General features: G+C 42.3%; 2 non-coding genes across 2 annotated transcripts in view; one reads left to right on the top strand and one right to left on the bottom strand.

Annotated features, from left to right (window-relative positions):
• Positions 1-3442: 3442 nt before the first annotated feature.
• On the bottom strand, positions 3443-3562 carry LOC123688459. The gene has a single exon (XR_006749980.1). It is a non-coding gene; the product is annotated as a 5S ribosomal RNA (ribosomal RNA).
• A 3635-nt stretch (positions 3563-7197) lies between these two features.
• Positions 7198-7500, top strand: part of LOC123687690 — a 1906-nt gene continuing 1603 nt past the window's right edge. Inside the window, exon 1 of the ribosomal RNA XR_006749402.1 lies at positions 7198-7500. This exon is cut by the window's right edge and continues 1603 nt beyond it. This is a non-coding gene — a ribosomal RNA (small subunit ribosomal RNA).

Here is a 7500-nt window from a genome sequence, read left to right on the forward strand (position 1 = left end):
TTCAAAAGTTGTATCGGAACTTTTCACGTCGAAAAAGAACATAGGCGAAAAAGGACGTGAACATTATTCCTTATAAAAATCAAACCCGACCATGGATTTTGATTCTGATTGTTGATTATCGCTATTAGAACACATTAGGAGGCAACCAAATCAAATTTGAGAAAATTCCACAATCAGAAAATTTTTTTCGAAAAAAAAAAAAAAAATTCGAGAACACCTCGGTCATGGCAAGTTATTTCCCACAATCCATTCCCCAATCAACGTACATCCCAGAAAAAATCATCTCTCTAACTATCCTAGTTCAAAAGTTGTATCGGAACATTTTCACGTCGAAAATATATCTCTAAGTCCAGACCGATGCACCACGTAATCTCGGGCAGACCGATGCACAACGTAAATGACGATCGGGACCGGGGCGATCGGTCGTATCTGACACCGCCGGCTCGGTTCTAACATCGTCAATGAGTCGGGGTTGTAAAAAAGGACGTGAACATTTTTCCTTATAAAAATCAAACCCGACCATGGATTTTGATTCTGATTGTTGATTATCGCTACTAGAACATATAAGGAGGCAACCAAATCAAATTTTGAGAAAATTCCACGATCAGAAAAATTTTTTTCGAAAAAAAAAAAAAATCGTAATCACCTCGGTCATGGCGAGTTATTTTCCGTATTTCATTCCACAATCAACGTACAACATAGAAGAAATCATCTCTCTAACTATCCTGGTTCAAAAGTTGTATCGGAACATTTCACGTCGTAATATCTCGCCAAGTCCAGACCTCGGCGATAGGTAGTATCTGACACCGTCCGCTCGGGACTGACATCGACTTGGACTCGGGCTGATGATGGGGAGGCGTTTAAGGACGTGAACATTTTTCCTTATAAAAATTAAAGTCGACAATGAATATTGATTCTGATTACTGATTTACGCTTTAAAAACACATTAGAAGGCAACCAAATCGAATTTGAGGAAATTCCACGATCAGAAAATTTTTTTCGAAAAAAAAAAAATCCGAAAAATATTTTTCGATTCCGATTACTGATTTACTCTTTTAGAACACATTAGGAGGCAACCAAATCAAATTTGAGAAAATTCCACAATCAGAAAATTTTTTTCGAAAAAAAAAAAAATTCGAGGACACCTCGGTCATGGCAAGTTATTTCCCACAATCCATTCCCCGATCCACGTACATCCCAGAAAAAATCATCTCTCTAACTATCCTGGTTCAAAAGTTGTATCGGAACATTTTCACGTCGAAAATATATCTCTAAGTCCAAACCGATGCACCACGTAAACTAGGGCAGACCGATGCACCACGTAATATCGGGCAGACCGATGCAGAACGTAAACTCGATCATACCGATGCTTCACGTAATCTCGATCTTACCGATGCACCACGTAAACAAGGGCAGACCGATGCAGAACGTAAAGTAGATCTTACCGATGCACCACGTAATCTCGATCTTACCGATGCACCACGTAATCTCCATCTTACCGATGCACCACGTGAACTGGATCTACCGATGCAGAACGTGAATTGGATCTTACCGATGCAGAACGTGAATTGGATCTTACCGATGCACCACGTAAACTCGATCATACCGATGCACCACGTAATCTCGGGCAGACCGATGCACAACGTAAATGACGATCGGGACCGGGGCGATCGGTCGTATCTGACACCGCCGGCTCGGTTCTAACATCGTCAATGAGTCGGGGTTGTAAAAAAGGACGTGAACATTTTTCCTTATAAAAATCAAACCCGACCATGGATTTTGATTCTGATTGTGATTATCGCTACTAGAACATATAAGGAGGCAACCAAATCAAATTTGAGAAAATTCCACGATCAGAAAATTTTTTTCGAAAAAAAAAAAAATCGTAATCACCTCGGTCATGGCGAGTTATTTTCCGTATTTCATTCCACAATCAACGTACAACATAGAAGAAATCATCTCTCTAACTATCCTGGTTCAAAGTTGTATCGGAACATTTCACGTCGTAATATCTCGCCAAGTCCAGACCTCGGCGATAGGTAGTATCTGACACCGTCCGCTCGGGACTGACATCGACTTGGACTCGGGCTGATGATGGGGAGGCGTTTAAGGACGTGAACATTTTTCCTTATAAAAATTAAAGTCGACAATGAATATTGATTCTGATTACTGATTTACGCTTTAAAAAACACATTAGAAGGCAACCAAATCGAATTTGAGGAAATTCCACGATCAGAAAATTTTTTTCGAAAAAAAAAAAAATCCGAAAAATATTTTTCGATTCCGATTACTGATTTACTCTTTTAGAACACATTAGGAGGCAACCAAATCAAATTTGAGAAAATTCCACAATCAGAAAATTTTTTTCGAAAAAAAAAAAAATTCGAGGACACCTCGGTCATGGCAAGTTATTTCCCACAATCCATTCCCCGATCCACGTACATCCCAGAAAAAATCATCTCTCTAACTATCCTGGTTCAAAAGTTGTATCGGAACATTTTCACGTCGAAAATATATCTCTAAGTCCAAACCGATGCACCACGTAAACTAGGGCAGACCGATGCACCACGTAATATCGGGCAGACCGATGCAGAACGTAAACTCGATCATACCGATGCTTCACGTAATCTCGATCTTACCGATGCACCACGTAAACAAGGGCAGACCGATGCAGAACGTAAAGTAGATCTTACCGATGCACCACGTAATCTCGATCTTACCGATGCACCACGTAATCTCCATCTTACCGATGCACCACGTGAACTGGATCTTACCGATGCACCACGTAATCTCAATCTTACCGATGCACCACGTGAACTGGATCTTACCGATGCAGAACGTGAATTGGATCTTACCGATGCACCACGTAAACTCGATCTTACCGATGCACCACGTAATCTCGATCTTACCGATGCACCACGTGAACTGGATCTTACCGATGCAGAACGTGAATTGGATCTTACCGATGCACCACGTAAACTCGATCTTACCGATGCACCACGTAATCTCAATCTTACCGATGCACCACGTGAACTGGATCTTACCGATGCAGAACGTGAATTGGATCTTACCGATGCACCACGTAAACTCGATCTTACCGATGCACCACGTAATCTCAATCTTACCGATGCACCACGTGAACTGGATCTTACCGATGCAGAACGTGAATTGGATCTTACCGATGCACCACGTAAACTCGATCTTACCGATGCACCACGTAATCTCGATCTTACCGATGCACCACGTGAACTGGATCTTACCGATGCAGAACGTGAATTGGATCTTACCGATGCACCACGTAAACTCGATCTTACCGATGCACCACGTAATCTCAATCTTACCGATGCATCACGTAATCTCGATCTTACCGATGCAGAACGTAAACTCGATCATACCGATGCACCACGTTATCTCGGCAGACCGATGCAGAACGTAAAAAAAAAGCTTACAGCACGCGGTGTTCCCAAGCGGTCACCCATCCAAGTACTAAACCGCGCCCGACGCTGCTTGGCTTCAGTGTTCTGACGAGAACTGGCAATTTCAGCGTGGTATGGCCGTAAACAACAAATATAGCGATATTTTCTATGATATCTCACTTTTTGGGAGCGGAAAGGACGTGAACGTTTTTCCTTATAAAAAATGAAATAACTTTTGGATATTAATTCTGATTGTTGATTTAAGTTTTAAGAACACATTAGGACATATCTCAATGAAATTTGAGGGATTTCCGAAATCGAAAAATATTTTCGAAAAAAAAAAAAAATCCCAGAAGACCTCGGTCATCTCAAGTTTATTTCCATATTCTATTACACAATCAACGTACATCACAAAAGGAACCATCTCTCTAACTATCACAGTTAAATTTTTGTATCGGAACATTTCACGTCGGAATATCTCGCTAAGTCCAGACCGGGGAGATCGGTCGCATTTGACACCGTCCGCTCCGGTCTAACATCGTCTTGGAGTCGGGGTAACGATGGAGAGGCGTTTAAGGACGTGAACATTTTTCCTTATAAAAATTAAAGTCGACAATGAATATTGATTCTGATTACTGATTTACTCTTTTAGTACACATTAGAAGGCAACGCAATCAGATTTGAGGAAATTTCAAGATCAGAAAATTTTTTTCGAAAAAAAAAAAAATTCAAGAACACCTGGGTCATGGCAAGTTATTTCCCACAATCCATTCCACAATCAACGTACAACATAGAAGAAATCATCTCTCTAACTATCCTGGTTCAAAAGTTGTATCGGAACATTTCACGTCGAAATACCTCGCCAAGTCCAGACCGGGGCGATAGGTAGTATCTGACACCGTCCGCTCGGGACTGACATCGACTTGGACTCGGGCTAATGATGGGGAGGCGTTTAAGGACGTGAACATTTTTCCTTATAAAAATTAAAGTCGACAATGAATATTGATTCTGATTACTGATTTACGCTTTAAAAACACATTAGAAGGCAACCAAATCAAATTTGAGGAAATTCCAAAATCAGAAAATTTTTTTTCAAAAAAAAAAAAAATCCGAAAAATATTTTTCGATTCTGATTACTGATTTACTCTTTTAGAACACATTAGAAGGCAACGAAATCAAATTTGAGTGAAATCCAAAATCAGAAAATATTTTTCGAAAAAAAAAAAAAATTCGAGAACACCTCGGTCATGGCAAGTTATTTTCCACAATCCATTCCCCAATCAACGTACATCCCAGAAAAAATCATCTCTCTAACTATCCTGGTTCAAAAGTTGTATCGGAACATTTTCACGTCGAAAATATATCTCAGAGTCCAGACCGATGCAGAACGTAAACTCGATCATACCGATGCTTCACGTAATCTCGATCTTACCGATGCACAACGTAAACTAGATCACACCGATGCAGAACGTAAACTCGATCATACCGATGCACCACGTAAACTCAGGCAGACCGATGCAGAACGTGAACTCGATCTTACCGATGCACCACGTAATCTCGATCTTACCGATGCACCACGTAAACTCGGGCAGACCGATGCAGAACGTGAACTCGATCTTACCGATGCACCACGTAAACTAGGGCTGACCGATGCATCACGTAAACGACGATCGAGAGGCGCGAAAGGACGTGAACGTTTTTCATTATAAAAATTGAAATAAATGATAAATAATGATTCTGATTGTTGGTTATCATTTTTAATAAGCATTAGGAGGCAACCAAATGAAATTTGAGGAAATTCCGATAATAGAAAATTTTTTCGAAAAAAAAAAAAAATTCATGAAATCCTCGGTCATCGCAAAATATTTACCATATTCTGTTCGATAATCAACGTATATTTAAGAAGGAATCATATCTGTATCTATCTTGGTTCAAATTTTGTATCGGAACATTTTGACCAAAGTCCGAGCTTCGGCCGAAACAGACACCGCTGACCTGGCCTATCGATCGACCGAGAGTCGGGGATAGAGCGTAAGTGTTGTCTGGAGGGGAACCCTGTGCTCTCCTGACATATATAGGGAAGGTGGTCGCGTTGGGCGATGCAGAACGTTTGGATCGGGAATTATATTTTTGGTTCAGCTATTGGAATATGGTTTATTGTTGGTATATATTGGCGAAATAACGTTCTTACTGACTGGGGATATTCATAAAAATGAGTCCGGAGATTTTCAGATCGAAGTCCGAGTGATCCGACTTGGAAGGCGTGTTGGGTGGGTCGAGATGGCTTAGATAGATCAGACGAGGCGGGCTAAGTGTTGACGTCATGCATCGGTCCATTTTCAGATTGAGTCCGAGTAATCCGACTTTGAAAGAGTGTTGGGTGCGTCGAGACTGTTTAGATAGATCGGACGAGGCGGACTAGGTGTTAACGACATGCATCGGTATATTTTCTGATCGGAGTCCGAAGAAATCGGCCCTAGTAGGCGCAGCGGACGGTCGAGACGGCCTCGGTGGGTCGGATCGATCGGGAAAAGTTTGCTAAATCGTGTCTGGAGGGGAACCTTGGGTTCTCCTGACATATATAGGGGATAAGGTTTGGGTGAACGATTCTTCACGTAAAAGTTGAGTAATTTATTTTTCGATAAGCTTTTGGATATTGATGAGAAGTATATGTATATCTTCGATTAAAAGAATTCTTACCGTCTCCATGTATATTATATTAGATATATAAGAAATAGTTAACGTGATGCATCGGCCGATTTCCGGATCGGAGTTCGAGAGATGCGACTTTCGATGCGCGATGGGTGGTTCGAGACGGCCTAGATCGATCGGACGAGGCGGACTAGGTGTTAACGACATGCATCGGCGGATTTTCTGATCGGAGTCCGAAGAAATCAGCTCTAGTAGGCGCGGCGAACGGTCGAAACGGCCTCGATCGATCGGACGAGGCGGACTAGGTGTTAACGACATGCATCGGCGGATTTTCTGATCGGAGTCCGAAGAAATCAGCTCTAGTAGGCGCGGCGAACGGTCGAAACGGCCTCGGTGGGTCGGATCGATCGGGAAAAGTTTGCTAAATCGTGTCTGGAGGGGAATCCGGGGTTCTCCTGACATATATAGAAGGGGTGGAGAATGGGTCCTGTCCTAGACTGTTTGGAGTTCTTTTTAGGATGATATTCAGTTGGTAAGTGGTAGACCCGAATCCGACCTCGGCGTTTGGGTACTGGCAAGGTGTGTTGGTTTCGGCTTTCGCATCTTGGGTCGCTTTCGTCAACCTCATGCAGCGAGGTCGCGGTCCGCTTCGTCTCTTTGTAGTCGAATGGCCTTTAAGCGACCAACCTTAAAATCGTGATCCTCTGCCCGTTGCGGGTTATGTTCACAAAAAATTTGCAACCACTCAATTCGTTCCGAGCGACAAATATTGTTGAATCTCGAATCACCGTGTCGTTATATTCACATGTATAGCGAAGGGTCGAGATGGAATGTGTATAAGAAATTAGTTGATAGCCGGGGGTTCGTATTATATATGGACGCCTTGGCGAGGGATTGTTTCTAGAAACTTTCTCATTTTTGATCGGTGTTTTGTCCGAGATGATGATGATGTATATATAGCTTGAGTCTCATGCTGACTGGGGGCTGTTACGTCGTTTCGTCGAGGACTTGCACTTACTGATGTGCGGCGCTAGTCGAAGTCAATCGACATGGCTAGTGCCACATGACGAGAGGCGAACGGGTTTGGCCATACCGGCAATCTCGTGGACCGATCGTATAAGCACGCAGTTCCCTGGTTGATCCTGCCAGTAGTCATATGCTTGTCTCAAAGATTAAGCCATGCATGTCTCAGTACAAGCCAAATTAAGGTGAAACCGCGAAAGGCTCATTAAATCAGTTATGGTTCCTTAGATCGTACCCACATTTACTTGGATAACTGTGGTAATTCTAGAGCTAATACATGCAAATAGAGCTCCGACCGGGAACGGAAGGAGCGCTTTTATTAGATCAAAACCAATAGGTGGCGGGTTCGCTCGTCATCGTACAATTTGGTGACTCTGAATAACTTTAAGCTGATCGCATGGTCTCGTAC

This window comes from Harmonia axyridis, chromosome X, assembly GCF_914767665.1.
Source record: "Harmonia axyridis chromosome X, icHarAxyr1.1, whole genome shotgun sequence".
NCBI lineage: Eukaryota > Metazoa > Arthropoda > Insecta > Coleoptera > Coccinellidae > Harmonia > Harmonia axyridis.